The sequence below is a fragment of the Mytilus trossulus genome, chromosome 1 (genome assembly GCF_036588685.1).
Source record: "Mytilus trossulus isolate FHL-02 chromosome 1, PNRI_Mtr1.1.1.hap1, whole genome shotgun sequence".
In the NCBI taxonomy this organism is placed as follows: Eukaryota; Metazoa; Mollusca; class Bivalvia; order Mytilida; family Mytilidae; genus Mytilus; species Mytilus trossulus.
Window position 1 is genome coordinate 72,407,227 of NC_086373.1, and position 18,010 is coordinate 72,425,236.

Consider the following 18,010-nt stretch of genomic DNA (forward strand, 5'->3'; position numbering starts at 1 on the left):
AAATTAAGTATTCCTTCCGTATCATTTCTTGGAACTGAAATAAATCATTAAAGGCAATATATTATCATCATGCAATCGATAAACAAGAAAGGAAAACGTTTTTAAGTTGTATGCGACCGAAGCGCTTTTTCTGGATCTACCTTCATCAGGAACGTCAAAAAGGAGAATAATACTATATGGTCATTTTTCACTTATACTTCTAAATGGTGGGCACTGGGAACACAAAATAGCTCTGAATTATTTATCTCAAACGCTAACCTTATATAAGAGATTTATATCAACGTAGTTGATTCCGGTTTACAAAGGTTTAATTATATTTTTTTTTAAAAGATGCACAACCTTTAAATTTCAGGATACTGTTATCCCATGTGATGTATAATATTTTTCATAAAAAAAACCCGACTTCTTCTTTTCATCATTTATTTTGTTATTAAGAATTATTTGATATATTTCATGCTATTTATTTATAACTAAGAATAGTTCTTATCAGAGCCGTGTTTACATCAGTGTTTACAGGTACCCCTCTTGTCGCCCCTTTATATTTTTGATATTTTAAGCAAACATTTAAAAAATTAAACTTTCAAAAAGTGAAATAATCAAAATTGCACGTTAGGTTTAGTATTTTAAAAGTTTGATCAAGTTTCTAAACTAACAAATTTATAAACGATATTTAGAATTTTGATATTTTAATAATTTGGTTAAAATTTCAAAATTTCAAAACTTTAACACAATTTGAAATTTTGATATTTTAAAACTTTGATCTAAATTCCAAAAATCTAAAATTTCAAAACTTTTTAAAACTTTGAATTGATAAGTGTTACATGGACCCTTAACCGCTGTGCATGTAAACTTTAACGACCTTTAAATGAATGACAAATGACAACATTGTCATTTTGTGAATGACAATTAAAGATCTTTCAACAGTGTTGGAAAGATGAAATAAATACACTTTCGTTTTTCGTTTTTTGTTTTTGTGAAATCAAAATTGAAAAATGAAAACACTTTCATTCTTCGATTTTAGTTTTTGAGGAATCAAAATTGAAAAATGAAAATACTTTTCAGTGTTTTTCGTTTTTTGTTTTGTGAAATCAAAATTGAAAAACGAAAACACTTTGTTTTTCATTTTGGTTTTTAAGAAATCCAAAAACGAAAAATGAAAACACATTCGTTTTTTGTTTTTTGTTTTTGAAATTTCAAAACGAAAAACGAATGGACGCAGATATACACGAACGCAGATATACACGGACCATTGAGTCTGAAACTAATCCAAATCAGATTTCTTTTATTCGGATATTTTTAGATACAATTCTTTTTTGGCAGAAATTACCAAAAATTGTTTTAACTATCTTTTTAACTTTAAAACACTGAATTAGATTTACGTTGTACACAAAATATAATAAAATAGTTTACGTCCCAGCTTATACAAAAAATAAAGGAACGAAAAACCTTTCTTTTTCCTATTTTGAAACTACGATGTTTGTACGAAGTTCAACTTTGTCGTAATTTCAAGTCCAATGGCGGATTCGGGGGTGGGTGCGAACAGGTCGTTCGCCCTTGGATTTGACAAAGTATCGTGTTTTAGCTTAAAGTCGTCAATATTGTCTTTAGTCTCGCTACACTCAGTGATGTTTTTTTTAATTTGATAGAATAAACTTATGTGTACATGTGTTAATGACAGTGCTAGTGGGATGTGTATACTGAATAGTAAAAACTTCTGTGTTGGCGCCATGATTTAGGAACATAAAGAGTTACACTAGTCTGTCTGTCCCGAACGTCCCATAAAAACGGGTTCCGCTCTTCTTACTTCAGTTTGCTTCAACCAAATACAACAAAACTTATAAACAATATATAAAAAAAGCTGATGCATGAGTGTCAATGAGAACTCTCCACAAGAGACTAAATGACACAGAAATTAACAATTATACAATGTAGCCTTGGTCACAACACGCGGTCTTCCACAATGAGCAAGGTTCATACCGCAAAGTCAGCTATCAAAGGCACCGACATGACAATGTAAACAAATTCAAACGAGAAAACAAACTAATTTATGTACAACAAGAGGCTGTCACAACGACAGCAAACCGTATTTACTAGCATTTATTTGTGTCCTGGCAATGTCACAAGAACCATTACTGATGATTGGTGAAAGTGAAAATCGTCAATATCAAATTTGACCTCTATTTTGTCATCAGTATCAACATATTAAAATTTGAAAAGCTAATTAGATTGAATGGTTTGTGAGTAAATGCAACAACGTGAATGGAAACACCATTTTACGATTTTTCAAGAACCATAACTCCTGAACGGTAAAAGTCAAAATCGTCATTATTGAACTTGACCTATATTTTGTCACCAGTAACAACATATTAAAATTTGAAAAGCTTTGGTTGAATGGTTCATGAGAAAATGCACGGACACGACTGGAAACACCATTTTTCAATCTTTCAAGAACCATAACTCCTGAACGGTAAAAGTCAAAATCGTCATTATTGAACTTGACCTCCATTTTGTCACCAGTAACAACATATTAAAATTTGGGAAGCTTTGGTAGAACAGTTCAAGCGTAAATGCATAGACACGACTGGAAACGCCATTTTTCAATCTTTCAAGAACCATAACTCCTGAACGGTAAAAGTCAAAATCGTCATTATTGAACTTGACCTCCATTTTGTCACCAGTAACAACATATTAAAATTTGGGAAGCTTTGGTAGAACTGTTCATGCGTAAATGCACGGACACGACTGGAAACGCCATTTTTCAATCTTTCAAGAACCATAACTCCTGAACGGTAAAAGTCAAAATGGCCATTATTGAACTTGACCTTCATTTAGTTGTCAGTAACAACATATTAAAATTTTAAAAGCTTTGGTTGAACGGTTCATGAGTTAATGCACGGACAACATTTGATTGCCGCCCGCCCGCCCGACCGACCGACCGCCCGCCCGCCCTGCCGCCCGCCCGCCCGCCGAGCATCCCCAATTTAATAACCGACATTTTTGTCACAAAAATCCGGTTAAAAATAAACGAAAAACAAGATAGGCACGTGCATATAAAATAAGGCGGGGTTAAAAATGTTAGCGGGATCCCAACCCTCCCCTTATGTGGCATGAGTGCTAATGAGAACTCTCAACAAAAGACCAGATGACACAAACACTAACAACTGTAGGTCATATACAGCTTTCAACAATGAGCAAAGTCAATACTGCATATAGTCAGCAATAAAAGGCACTGAAATGACATGGTAAAATTCAATATTCAAACGAGAAAATAAACGAACAAATTTATGTATAAAAAATGAACGAAAAGCAAGTATGTAACACATAAAAAACGACATTCATTACATTACAGACTCCTGACTTACCACAAGCACATACAGACCGAATAAGGCGGGGTTGAACATGTAAGCGGGATCCCAACCTCAACACAAAATCAAATTTGAAATTTTTAAGTGTCACTTATACCGTTCAAGAGTTATCATGTCCCTTTAAAAAAATATAAGAAGTGCTGATTCTTTCGTTTCCTTTCTCTTAAATAAGTCTGACTCAATCAAATGTTAGGAACCTTATACGCGATTCACATTACCCCATAACACAGATCTATTAAGCTCAATGTTGGGTTTCGATAGCGTCACTGTTTATGATTTTTTAGATGTAAAAAGTTGTGGTACGAGTACCAATGATACAAATGTAAACCCGGAGCCTTGAGATAGAAAACTGCTAAATCTATTGTTTCTGTTCTTTAACTTTAATTTGCGTCAGCCAAATGTTTTAAATTCAGTACATAATCAGCTTATTTACTTCCATTGAATTCTTTTTTAAATAGACTTAACTTGGACATTTTTTTCAGGATCTCGGTGGAGTTTGGTAAAAGACATTGATATTTCAAGTTAAAGTGACCAACTTAACAAAGAGTTTCACTAGATTGAGCTCTCTGTCTAAGTTTACTTTGATGGTTCTTTGCATTGAGTTCAGTTTATTGATATGCGTATACCTTCTGTGTGAATTTTTATGATGTAAAAGCAGACTATCCATACCTACATGTCCATGAAATGAAATCTAAGGTAAAATGATTGAAACATTTTGCATTATCTATCACAACTGGCAGCGCACGATGCTGCTGAAGCAGTAAATTTTCTTACCTGATATTCACGGAAATCAAATGATTTAGTTTCATCTGAACCAAACATTCTTAAAAATTGAGAATGGAAATGTGGAATGTGTAAAGGAGACAGTAACAATGTCAAAATTAAGAGCAGAAAGCAGTCAAAGGCCACTTATGGGTCCTCATAGCTGACTATGCGGTATGGGCTTTGCTCATTGTTGGAGGCCGTACGGTGATCTTTAGTTGTTAATGTCTGTGTCATTTTGGTCTTTTGTGGATAGTTGTCTCAATGGCAACCATACCCGTCTTCTTTTTTATATTTTCAACAAAGCGAGAAAATCCCTCGCCCAGAGGCGGGCTTCAAATGACCCTTAACAAAATGTGCACCTGTTTAAAATCCAAATTATAAAATAAACATACAATTTAAATCATACAAGACTAACAATAACCAGAGACTCCTGACTTGAATGACGTCAAGGAAATCATACCAAGAGACACATCCAATATGCAAAGGTCAAGAGTCAAAAAGTCATAGTCTGGTAAAGAGATCCTTGTAAAAAAAAAACACTAAGCGGATTTTGATAAAAGGGTCACCGTGGTACACACAACTAACAATATATCTTATGTATCTAATATATCTTAGAAGATGTGGTACCAGTGCCAATCATGCATTTAATTCAAACAAAATATACAAGTTTTACATTAATAGTGCTAGAAATAGAAACAATGAGTAAACAAGCTATCAAACACTACAATTAAATTAATATCATATTTGATATATCAATCAAATATGACTCTGCCACAATAATTAATAACTTTAAACTTGCATCTAATTAATTTCGTCTCAATTTTTACGGAAAAAATAATTCAATTCTTTTAAAATACTATTAATTGACGGTTGGTGAGATCTAGCTAGACGATCCATTTACTTGAATGTGTTGTCATTTAAATCGATGGATATGATTGGACGAAGTTATTTAGCATTGTCGATAACCCTTGTGATTGGGTACATATGAATTGCTATTGAAAACAGGGCGTAAATGCATTTATGAATCGTCCTTTACTCTGTTATTATCCAATAATGTGGTTCCCACGATCCTTTTTTATTCACTGGTATTAAAGAAATAATCGTAACTGAAATTGCGATTATCCCAATATGGCGACGGTAGATATAGGTAAAATCTTTACAACTTCATTTTTCTTAAATGTAGGATATTTTTGTCAATAATTACTCAGTTGCAAGGTTTATCTATACCATAACATCGTATTTTAATCGTAATGGTGCACTTGAATTGTCTAAGCGCTGTGAAAATAGCCGTTGAAAAATTCGGGATGATAATCGTTACTCTATGGCATTTTTCTTCTTTGATAATTGTAATTTTCTTTATCGGATAATAGTAACTGAAACATAATAAATGTGTCTTTCAGCATTTCAATGGTATTTTGTGTGTTAAAAATGCAAATGTCCAGTATAACGATGACATTAACGCATATAAAATTAAATGAAGAGACTTACAGGTTAATATCTAGGATAAATTTACCTATATATCTCTATTTATAACTGACAACAATATGCATAACCTTTTGATATAGACATGTACCAGTTATAAGGTTCATGTGGACCCTAAGGCTAAAATGGCCGTATTTTCACCTCAAAATTTACTCTGAGTACAGACAAACCTGCGCATCTGTAAAAGATTTCAGACATAGCATGCCCTAGAGAAGTGAATTTTAAGTATTTTTTATGTTTTAGAAAAATAAAAACTTACCAGGATTTTGCCGTGCACTTTTTTTCATTCCTCCAGAAGGTGCCAAAATAAACTAAGTTGGGAAACAGGTTTGAGAGCTTCCCCACAGGTAAAAATTAAAGTGAGCAATTTTAATTGACATGGACATTAGAGGGACAATAGATACCTGACAATAATTGGTTATTTAAACTGTGTACCTGAGTGGACCATATCAAGGTAAACTCAACTGTTTGTTAATATATCATCTTCTGCAGAGACGAAAAAAAGTGTACGGCAAAATTTTCTAAATCATACAATGCATTTGAATTCTATTTATCTACGGCATGCTTTGCCTTAAAACTTTTCCATATGCACAGGTTTGCCTGTACTCTGAGAAAATTTTGAGGTGAAAGTAAGGCCATTTTAGCCCACAAACCTTAAAGATATGGAAAATGAAGCAGCTGTCGAGTCAGTTATTGTGGTAAGTAGCCATTTTTTTATTTTTTTCAAAGTTTGAATGTTGTATGCGCGTTTAAGTTTGTTGTTTGTTTGTTTGATTTTTTTTGGTGTTTTTTTTTTGGGGGGGGGGGGTGAGAAAAGGGATGGATTAGCTTTATCCCATATTCCAAAACTGAGTGCAATCCGTTCAATTCATTGCTCAAAATGAAAGTCACGTATACCACATTTTCATATGTCATGTTTTGCCTCCAATATCACGTTTATACTACAATTGTGTGCGAAATGAACAAAAGTTGCAAAAACTGCATTATCGTATTTCCCTTTTTCCTTATAATTCAATAAATATAGCCGTCCATATTTTTCCCTTGGATTCACTGTTTTCTATTTTATACTGATATAATATATGATTTTAAAAATTAAATTCAAATGTTTTGATCAAATACCAATGTATTTTAGGACGTTTCTTTAAACGCCTTTAAACAGTATGGATGGTAAAGGATCTAGAATAGTTACCAGTTTATTGTTACTATATTATTGTTTATTGTTACTTTTGTTTATTGTTACTTTTGTTTATTGTTAATTTTGTGTATTGTTACTTTCCTTTTTTTGTTTTTATTAGCCTTACATATAGTCTTACGAAGCATTTGACGGACTGAAAAAAAACACAAATATGTATATTGATAAATTACATCAGAAGGCATGCATAACATGTAGACCATCACAGTCGGAACTGGTTTAATTACAAAGATTTTTTATAGATTTTAAAACAAATATTTTGTGCTTCAGAAAAATGCATGACAATTAGGTAAGGCTAATTTTTGTTTTCATTTAAAAGAAAAGTACTAATTATATGGCAAGTATGCAAATACAAAAATGTTCCTTGTTCAATGCCTTCAACATTTTTCTCTACAATATCTTCCATGCATATGTATGAGCATACTTTTCATATACCGAGTATTTATGAATTTTTGAATAAGTTTGTTTCTAATATTGCGGAATATTCGTTGTTTTATTCTTAACTTTGCAGTCATTCTTTGAAACAGTATTTCTTGTAAGAAATTTTAAACCACTTGATTTTCGTTTTTTTTAGCAAAACTATATTTATATAAAAGAACACAAATCCATGTTTGTCAATGAACTCCGCGTTACTTAATTTCATAATACACAAAGAATCACAATCTTTCTCTAGTCTTATATAGCATTAAATGTTTTAAGGGTGTCATATTATTATAATTCAAAATTAATTTTTTGTTGTTTATAGTTGTTTTCTGAGATATCGAAATTTCAGTGACAGTCATGAAGTAGCTAATATAAAACTAGAGGCTCCAAAGAGCCTGTGTCGCTCACCTTGGTCTATGTGAATATTTAACAATGGAGACTGATGGATTTATGACAAAATTGAGAAAAGGGATGGATTAGCTTTATCCCATATTCCAAAACTGAGTGCAATCCGTTCAATTCATTGCTCAAAATGAAAGTCACGTATACCACATTTTCATATGTCATGTTTTGCCTCCAATATCACGTTTATACTACAATTGTGTGCGAAATGAACAAAAGTTGCAAAAACTGCATTATCGTATTTCCCTTTTTCCTTATAATTCAATAAATATAGCCGTCCATATTTTTCCCTTGGATTCACTGTTTTCTATTTTATACTGATATAATATATGATTTTAAAAATTAAATTCAAATGTTTTGATCAAATACCAATGTATTTTAGGACGTTTCTTTAAACGCCTTTAAACAGTATGGATGGTAAAGGATCTAGAATAGTTACCAGTTTATTGTTACTATATTATTGTTTATTGTTACTTTTGTTTATTGTTACTTTTGTTTATTGTTAATTTTGTGTATTGTTACTTTCCTTTTTTTGTTTTTATTAGCCTTACATATAGTCTTACGAAGCATTTGACGGACTGAAAAAAAACACAAATATGTATATTGATAAATTACATCAGAAGGCATGCATAACATGTAGACCATCACAGTCGGAACTGGTTTAATTACAAAGATTTTTTATAGATTTTAAAACAAATATTTTGTGCTTCAGAAAAATGCATGACAATTAGGTAAGGCTAATTTTTGTTTTCATTTAAAAGAAAAGTACTAATTATATGGCAAGTATGCAAATACAAAAATGTTCCTTGTTCAATGCCTTCAACATTTTTCTCTACAATATCTTCCATGCATATGTATGAGCATACTTTTCATATACCGAGTATTTATGAATTTTTGAATAAGTTTGTTTCTAATATTGCGGAATATTCGTTGTTTTATTCTTAACTTTGCAGTCATTCTTTGAAACAGTATTTCTTTTAAGAAATTTTAAACCACTTGATTTTCGTTTTTTTTAGCAAAACTATATTTATATAAAAGAACACAAATCCATGTTTGTCAATGAACTCCGCGTTACTTAATTTCATAATACACAAAGAATCACAATCTTTCTCTAGTCTTATATAGCATTAAATGTTTTAAGGGTGTCATATTATTATAATTCAAAATTAATTTTTTGTTGTTTATAGTTGTTTTCTGAGATATCGAAATTTCAGTGACAGTCATGAAGTAGCTAATATAAAACTAGAGGCTCCAAAGAGCCTGTGTCGCTCACCTTGGTCTATGTGAATATTTAACAATGGAGACTGATGGATTTATGACAAAATTGTGTTTTGGTGATCGGGATGTGTTTGCAGATCTTTCTTTTCTAAACATTCTTGCTGCTTACAATTATCTCTATCTATAATGAACTTGGTCCAATAGCTTCAGAGGAAATGTAAGTGAAAATTTACAAATTTTAGGAATTTTTTTTAAAAATTGACTGAAAAGGGCTATAACTCCTTGGAGGGTCAATTGACCATTTTGGTCAAGTTGACTTGTTTGTAGATCTTACTTTGCTGAACATTTTTGCTGTTTACAGTTTATCTCTATCTATTATAGTATTCAAGATAATAACCAAAAACAGCAAAATTTCCTTAAAATTACCAATTCAGGGACAGCAACCCCACAACAGGTTCTCTGATTCATCTGAAAATTTCAGGGCAGATAGATTTTGACCAGATAAACATTTTAACAACTGTCAAATTTGCTCTAAATGCTTTGGTTTTTGAGTTATAAGCCAAAAACTGTGTTTTACCCCATATGTTCTATTTTTAGCCATGGCGGCCTTCTTGGTTGGTTTGGCGGGTCACGCCACACATTTTTTAAACTACATACCTCAAAGATGATTGTGGCCAAGTTTGGATTAATTTGGCCCCGCAGTTTCAGAGGAGAAGATTTTTGTAAAAGATCACTAAAATTTACAAAAATGGTTAAAAATTGACTTTAAAGGGCAATAACTCCTAAAGGGGTCAACTGACCATTTTGGTCATGTTGACTTATTTGTAAATCTTACTTTGCTGAACATTATTGCTGTTTACAGTTTATCTCTATCTATAATAATATTCAAGATAATAACCAAAAACAGCAAAATTTCCTTAAAATTACGAATTCAGGGGCAGCAACCCAACAACAGGTTGTCCGATTCATCTGAAAATTTCAGGGCAGATAGAAATTTACCTGATTAACAATTTTACCCCATGTCAGATTTGCTCTAAATGCTTTGGTTTTTGAGTTATAAGCCAAAAACTGCATTTTACCCCTATGTTCTATTTTTAGCCATGGCAGCCATCTTGGTTGGTTTGGCGGGTCACGCCACACATTTTTTAAACTAGATACCCCAATGATGATTATGGCCAAGTTTGATTTAATTTGGCCCAGTAGTTTCAGAGGAGAAGATTTTTGTAAAAGTTAACGACGACGGACGACGACGACGACGACGACGGACGACAGACGACGGACGCCAAGTGATGAGAAAAGCTCACTTGGCCCTTCGGGCCAGGTGAGCTAAAAAGAAAAATTGGGCCAAAAAATAAAGAATTGAGTATATCGAGCTGCTAAAATATAAAGAATGGAGAATACTGGGCAAAGTGAATAAAAAAAAAAAGTTAAAAGCTTTAACGGTAAAAAAAGTTTAAAAATAAACAATGAAGGACCCTAATCAAGTTTCTTGTGCTATGACAAGCCTTAATATAAAAAAAAATGTTTTTTAGATTGATTCCCCTTCTTATAATTTATCAGCAGAAATTTAATACATGTGGTCTGCCTCCAGTTTTGTGAATAAATTAAAGATGATTAATCATACCTTATGCTGTCCTTTTCTGGCTTCATCTACCATATTTGACATTCTGTTGAAGAATCCTCTCTTTACTTTAGCTTTCACTGCTGCCTATAAAAACTAGAGGCTCTAAAGAGCCTGTGTCGCTCACCTTGGTCTATGTGCATATTAAACAAAGGACACAAATGGATTCATGACAAAATTGTATTTTGGTGATGGTGATGTGTTTGAAGTTCTTACTTTACTGAACGATTTTGCTTCTTACAATTATATCTATCATGAACTTTGCCCATTAGTAACAGAGAACTATATTTGGTAAAAATTTACATAAATTTACCAAATTAATGAAAATTGTTAAAAATTTACTATAAAGGGCAATAACTCCTTAAGGGGTCAATTGACCATTTAGGTCATGTTGACTTATTTGTAGATCTTACTTTGCTGAACATTATTGCTGTTTACAGTTTATCGCTATCTATAATAGTATTCAAGATAACCAAAAACGGCAAAATTTCTTTAAAAATTACCAATTGGAGGGCAGCAACCCAACAACCAGTTGTCCAATTCATCTGAAAAATTCTGGGCAGATAGATATTGACTTGATTAACAATTTAACTTCTTGTCAGATTTGCTCTAGATGCTTTGGTTTCATAGTTATAAGCAAAAAACTGCATTTTACCCCTATGTTCTATTTTTAGCCGTGGCGGCCATCTTGTTTGAATGGCCAGGTCATCGGACACATTTTTCAAACTAGATACCCCAAAGATGATTGTGGCCTAGTAGTTTCAGTGGAGATTTTGTAAAAGATTACTTAGATTTATGAAAAATGGTTAAAGATTGACTATAAAGGGCAATAACTCCTTAAGGGGTCAATTGACCATTTCGGTCATGTTGACTTATTTGTAGATCTTACTTTGCTGAACATTATTGCTGTTTACAATTTATCTCTATCTATAATAATATTCAAGATAATAACCAAAAACAGCAAAATTTCCTCAAAATTACCAATTCAGGGGCAGCAACCCAACAACCGATTGACCGATTCATCTGAAAATTTCAGGGCAGATAGTTCTTGACCTGATAAACATTTTTATCCCCATGTCAGATTTCCTCAAAATGCTTTGGTTTTTGAGTTATAAGCCAAAAACTACTTTTACCCCTATGTTCTATTTTTAGCGGTGGCGGCCATCTTGGTTGGTTGACCAGGTCACGCCACACATTTTTTAAACTAGATACCCCAAAGATGATTGTGGCCAAGTTTGGATTAATTTGGCCCAGTAGTTTCAGAGGAGAAGATTTTTGTAAAAGATTACTTTAATTTACGAAAAATGGTTAAAAATTGACTATAAAGGGCAATATCTCCTAAACGGGTCAACTGACCATTTTGGTCATGTTGACTTATTTGTAGATCTTACTTTGCTGAACATTATTGCTGTTTACAGTTTATCTCTATCTATAATAATATTCAAGATAATAACCAAAAACAGCAAAATTTCCTCAAAATTACCAATTCAGGGGCAGCAACCCAACAACCGATTGACCGATTCATCTGAAAATTTCAGGGCAGATAGATCTTGACCTGATAAACATTTTTATCCCATGTCAGATTTCCTCAAAATGCTTTGGTTTTTGAGTTATAAGCCAAAAACTGCATTTTACCCCTTTGTTCTATTTTTAGCCGTGGCGGCCATCTTGGTTGGTTGACCAGGTCACGCCACACATTTTTTAAACTAGATACCCCAAAGATGATTGTGGCCAAGTTTGGATTAATTTGGCCAAGTTGTTTCAGAGGAGAAGATTTTTGTAAAAGATTACTTTAATTAACGAAAAATGGTTAAAAAATGACTATAAAGGGCAATAACTCCTAAACGGGTCAACTGACCATTTTGGTCATGTTGACTTATTTGTAGATCTTACTTTGCTGAACATTATTGCTGTTTACAGTTTATCTCTAACTATAATAATATTCAAGATAATAACCAACTAGAGGCTCCAAAGAGCATGTGTCGCTCACCTTGGTATATGTGAATATCAAACAAAGGAAGCAGATGGATTCATGACAAAATTGTGTTTTGGTGATGGTGAAGTGTTTGTAAATCTTACTTTACTAAACAGTCTTGCTGCTTACATTTATCTCTATCTATAAAGAACTTGGCCAATTAGTTTCAGTGGAAAATGTTAATAAAAATTTACAAATTTTATGAAAATTGTTAAAAATTGACTATAAAGGACAATAACTCCTTAGGGGGTCAATTGACCATTTCGGTCATGTTGATTTAATTGTAAATCTTACTTTTCTGAACATAATTGCTGCTTACAATTTATCTGAATCTATAATAATATTCAAGATAATAACCAAAAACAGCAAAATTTCCTTAAAATTACCAATTCAGGGGCAGCAACCCAACAATGGGTTGTCAGATTCATCTGAAAATTACAGGGCAGATAGATCTTGATCTGATAAACAGTTTTACCACCTGTCAGATTTGCTCTAAATGCTTTGGTTTTTGAGGTATAAGCCAAAAACTGCCTTTTACCCATATGTTCTATTTTAGCTGTGGCGGCCATCTTGATTTGATGGTCCGGTCACTGGACACATTTTTAAAACTAGATACCCCAAAGATGATTGTTGCCAAGTTTGGATTAATTTGGCCAAGTAGTTTCAGAGGAGACGATTTTTGTAAAGATATATAAAATTTACAAAAAATGGTTAAAAATTGACTTTAAAGGGCAATAACTCCTAAAGGGGTCAACTGACCATTTTGGTCATGTTGACTTATTTGTAAATCTTACTTTGCTGAACATTATTGCTGTTTACAGTTCATATCTATCTATAATAATATTCAAGATAATAACCAAAAACAGCAAAATTTCCTTAAAATTACCAATTCAAGGGCAGCAACCCAACAACGGGTTGTCCGATTCATCTGAAAATTTCAGAACAGATAGATCTTGACCTGATTAACAATTTAACTTCGTCAGATTTGCTCTAAATGCTTTGGTTTTTGAGTTATAAGCCAAAAACTGCATTTTACCCCTATGTTCTATTTTTAGCCATGGCGGCCATCTTGGTTGGTTTTGCGGGTCATGCCACACATTTTTTTAAACTAGATACCCCAATGATGATTGTGGCCAAGTTTGGTTCAATTTGGCTTAGTTGTTTCAGAGGAGAAGATTTTTGTAAAAGATAACTAAGATTTACGAAAAATGGTTAAAAATTGACTATAAAGGTCAATAACTCCTAAAGGGGTCAACTGACCATTTCGGTCATGTTGACTTATTTGTAAATCCTACTTTGCTAAACATTATTGCTGTTTACAGTTTATCTCTATCTATAATAATATTCAAGATAATAACCAAAAACAGCAAAATTTCCACAAAATTACCAATTCAGGGGCAGCAACCCAACAACGGGTTGACTGATTCATCTGAAAATTTCAGGGCAGATAGATCTTGACCTGATAAACATTTTTACCTCGTGTCAGATTTCCTCTAAATGCTTTGGTTTTTGAGTTATAAGCCAAAAACTGCATTTTACCCCTATGTTCTATTTTTAGCCATGGCAGCCATCTTGGTTGGTTTGGCGGGTCACGCCACACATTTTTAAACTAGATACCCCAATGATGATTATGGCCAAGTTTGATTTAATTTGGCCCAGTAGTTTCAGAGGAGAAGAGTTTTGTAAAAGTTAACGACGACGGACGACGACGACGACGACGACGGACGACAGACGACGGACGCCAAGTGATGAGAAAAGCTCACTTGGCCCTTCGGGCCAGGTGAGCTAAAAAGAAAAATTGGGCCAAAAAATAAAGAATTGAGTATATCGAGCTGCTAAAATATAAAGAATGGAGAATACTGGGCAAAGTGAATAACAAAAAAAAGTTAAAAGCTTTAACGATAAAAAAAGTTTAAAAATAAACAATGAAGGACCCTAATCAAGTTTCTTGTGCTATGACAAGCCTTAATATAAAAAAAAATGTTTTTTAGATTGATTCCCCTTCTTATAATTTATCAGCAGAAATTTAATACATGTGGTCTGCCTCCAGTTTTGTGAATAAATTAAAGATGATTAATCATACCTTATGCTGTCCTTTTCTGGCTTCATCTACCATATTTGACATTCTGTTGAAGAATCCTCTCTTTACTTTAGCTTTCACTGCTGCCTATAAAAACTAGAGGCTCTAAAGAGCCTGTGTCGCTCACCTTGGTCTATGTGCATATTAAACAAAGGACACAAATGGATTCATGACAAAATTGTATTTTGGTGATGGTGATGTGTTTGAAGTTCTTACTTTACTGAACGATTTTGCTTCTTACAATTATATCTATCATGAACTTTGCCCATTAGTAACAGAGAACTATATTTGGTAAAAATTTACATAAATTTACCAAATTAATGAAAATTGTTAAAAATTTACTATAAAGGGCAATAACTCCTTAAGGGGTCAATTGACCATTTAGGTCATGTTGACTTATTTGTAGATCTTACTTTGCTGAACATTATGGCTGTTTACAGTTTATCGTTATCTATAATAGTATTCAAGATAACCAAAAACGGCAAAATTTCTTTAAAAATTACCAATTGGAGGGCAGCAACCCAACAACCAGTTGTCCAATTCATCTGAAAAATTCAGGGCAGATAGATATTGACTTGATTAACAATTTAACTTCTTGTCAGATTTGCTCTAGATGCTTTGGTTTCATAGTTATAAGCAAAAAACTGCATTTTACCCCTATGTTCTATTTTTAGCCGTGGCGGCCATCTTGGTTGAATGGCCAGGTCATCGGACACATTTTTCAAACTAGATACCCCAAAGATGATTGTGGCCTAGTAGTTTCAGTGGAGATTTTGTAAAAGATTACTTAGATTTATGAAAAATGGTTAAAGATTGACTATAAAGGGCAATAACTCCTAAAGGGGTCAATTGACCATTTTGGTCATGTTGACTTATTTGTAGATCTTACTTTGCTGAACATTATTGCTGTTTACAATTTATCTCTATCTATAATAATATTCAAGATAATAACCAAAAACAGCAAAATTTCCTCAAAATTACCAATTCAGGGGCAGCAACCCAACAACCGATTGACCGATTCATCTGAAAATTTCAGGGCAGATAGATCTTGACCTGATAAACATTTTTATCCCATGTCAGATTTCCTCAAAATGCTTTGGTTTTTGAGTTATAAGCCAAAAACTGCATTTTACCCCTTTGTTCTATTTTTAGCCGTGGCGGCCATCTTGGTTGGTTGACCAGGTCACGCCACACATTTTTTAAACTAGATACCCCAAAGATGATTGTGGCCAAGTTTGGATTAATTTGGCTAAGTTGTTTCAGAGGAGAAGATTTTTGTAAAAGATTACTTTAATTAACGAAAAATGGTTAAAAAATGACTATAAAGGGCAATAACTCCTAAACGGGTCAACTGACCATTTTGGTCATGTTGCCTTATTTGTAGATCTTACTTTGCTGAACATTATTGCTGTTTACAGTTTATCTCTAACTATAATAATATTCAAGATAATAACCAACTAGAGGCTCCAAAGAGCATGTGTCGCTCACCTTGGTATATGTGAATATCAAACAAAGGAAGCAGATGGATTCATGACAAAATTGTGTTTTGGTGATGGTGAAGTGTTTGTAAATCTTACTTTACTAAACAGTCTTGCTGCTTACATTTATCTCTATCTATAAAGAACTTGGCCAATTAGTTTCAGTGGAAAATGTTAATAAAAATTTACAAATTTTATGAAAATTGTTAAAAATTGACTATAAAGGACAATAACTCCTTAGGGGGTCAATTGACCATTTCGGTCATGTTGATTTAATTGTAAATCTTACTTTTCTGAACATAATTGCTGTTTACAATTTATCTGAATCTATAATAATATTCAAGATAATAATCAAAAACAGCAAAATTTCCTTAAAATTACCAATTCAGGGGCAGCAACCCAACAATGGGTTGTCAGATTCATCTGAAAATTACAGGGCAGATAGATCTTGATCTGATAAACAGTTTTACCACCTGTCAGATTTGCTCTAAATGCTTTGGTTTTTGAGGTATAAGCCAAAAACTGCCTTTTACCCATATGTTCTATTTTAGCTGTGGCGGCCATCTTGATTTGATGGTCCGGTCACTGGACACATTTTTAAAACTAGATACCCCAAAGATGATTGTTGCCAAGTTTGGATTAATTTGGCCAAGTAGTTTCAGAGGAGACGATTTTTGTAAAGATATATAAAATTTACAAAAAATGGTTAAAAATTGACTTTAAAGGGCAATAACTCCTAAAGGGGTCAACTGACCATTTTGGTCATGTTGACTTATTTGTAAATCTTACTTTGCTGAACATTATTGCTGTTTACAGTTCATATCTATCTATAATAATATTCAAGATAATAACCAAAAACAGCAAAATTTCCTTAAAATTACCAATTCAAGGGCAGCAACCCAACAACGGGTTGTCCGATTCATCTGAAAATTTCAGAACAGATAGATCTTGACCTGATTAACAATTTAACTTCGTCAGATTTGCTCTAAATGCTTTGGTTTTTGAGTTATAAGCCAAAAACTGCATTTTACCCCTATGTTCTATTTTTAGCCATGGCGGCCATCTTGGTTGGTTTTGCGGGTCATGCCACACATTTTTTAAACTAGATACCCCAATGATGATTGTGGCCAAGTTTGGTTCAATTTGGCTTAGTTGTTTCAGAGGAGAAGATTTTTGTAAAAGATAACTAAGATTTACGAAAAATTGTTAAAAATTGACTATAAAGGTCAATAACTCCTAAAGGGGTCAACTGACCATTTCGGTCATGTTGACTTATTTGTAAATCCTACTTTGCTAAACATTATTGCTGTTTACAGTTTATCTCTATCTATAATAATATTCAAGATAATAACCAAAAACAGCAAAATTTCCACAAAATTACCAATTCAGGGGCAGCAACCCAACAACGGGTTGACTGATTCATCTGAAAATTTCAGGGCAGATAGATCTTGACCTGATACGCAGCGACGTTAAGGGCGTTTCGAAAAAATTCCCATTTTATACTCAGGAAAAAACATATTGAACTCAAAGTGAGTTTTCTTTGCCTATATGCCAAAAATGCACGTTAAAAGCGTAAACAGGGGGAAAATATCTTTTCTGAATTTCATTCCAAACTTTTATTTATAGAAAAATATAAATACATTGGTGTCACGTGACTTCAAACTGAAAGTAATGACATTTCCCAAATAAGTCAAAAGGGCAGGTGCAAGATGAAATCGGATCGCCCTGGTTTTGGGCTCCCTGTGATCGGGATAACTTATTTTACTGGAAAAGTGCTGTGCCTAGTTTGATAGCAGAGGTTTTGTAAATAAAAAACAATAAAACGTGGAGATTTTTTTCGATTTATCGACTTTTTGGCACTTCAGGTTCTGAAATTTCCTTTAAACGAACGCTATATAACTAGGCACAGCACTTTTTGAAAAATTTGAAATGTCGCCGTTCTACCAATACCAGAATCGAGTAGGTTTGTATAGCTCTTGCACCTGCCCTTTTGAATTTATTTAACATGT

At 33.0% G+C, this 18,010-nt stretch overlaps 1 long non-coding RNA gene across 1 annotated transcript; it reads right to left on the reverse strand.

Annotated features, from left to right (window-relative positions):
• Positions 1–4,766: 4,766 nt before the first annotated feature.
• On the reverse strand, positions 4,767–15,764 carry LOC134684181 (uncharacterized). Its single transcript, XR_010101195.1, has 3 exons — positions 14,527–15,764; positions 10,472–10,555; positions 4,767–5,503 (listed from the first exon to the last, which is right to left on the reverse strand). It is a non-coding gene; the product is annotated as an uncharacterized LOC134684181 (long non-coding RNA).
• Between the last annotated feature and the right edge of the window lie 2,246 nt (positions 15,765–18,010).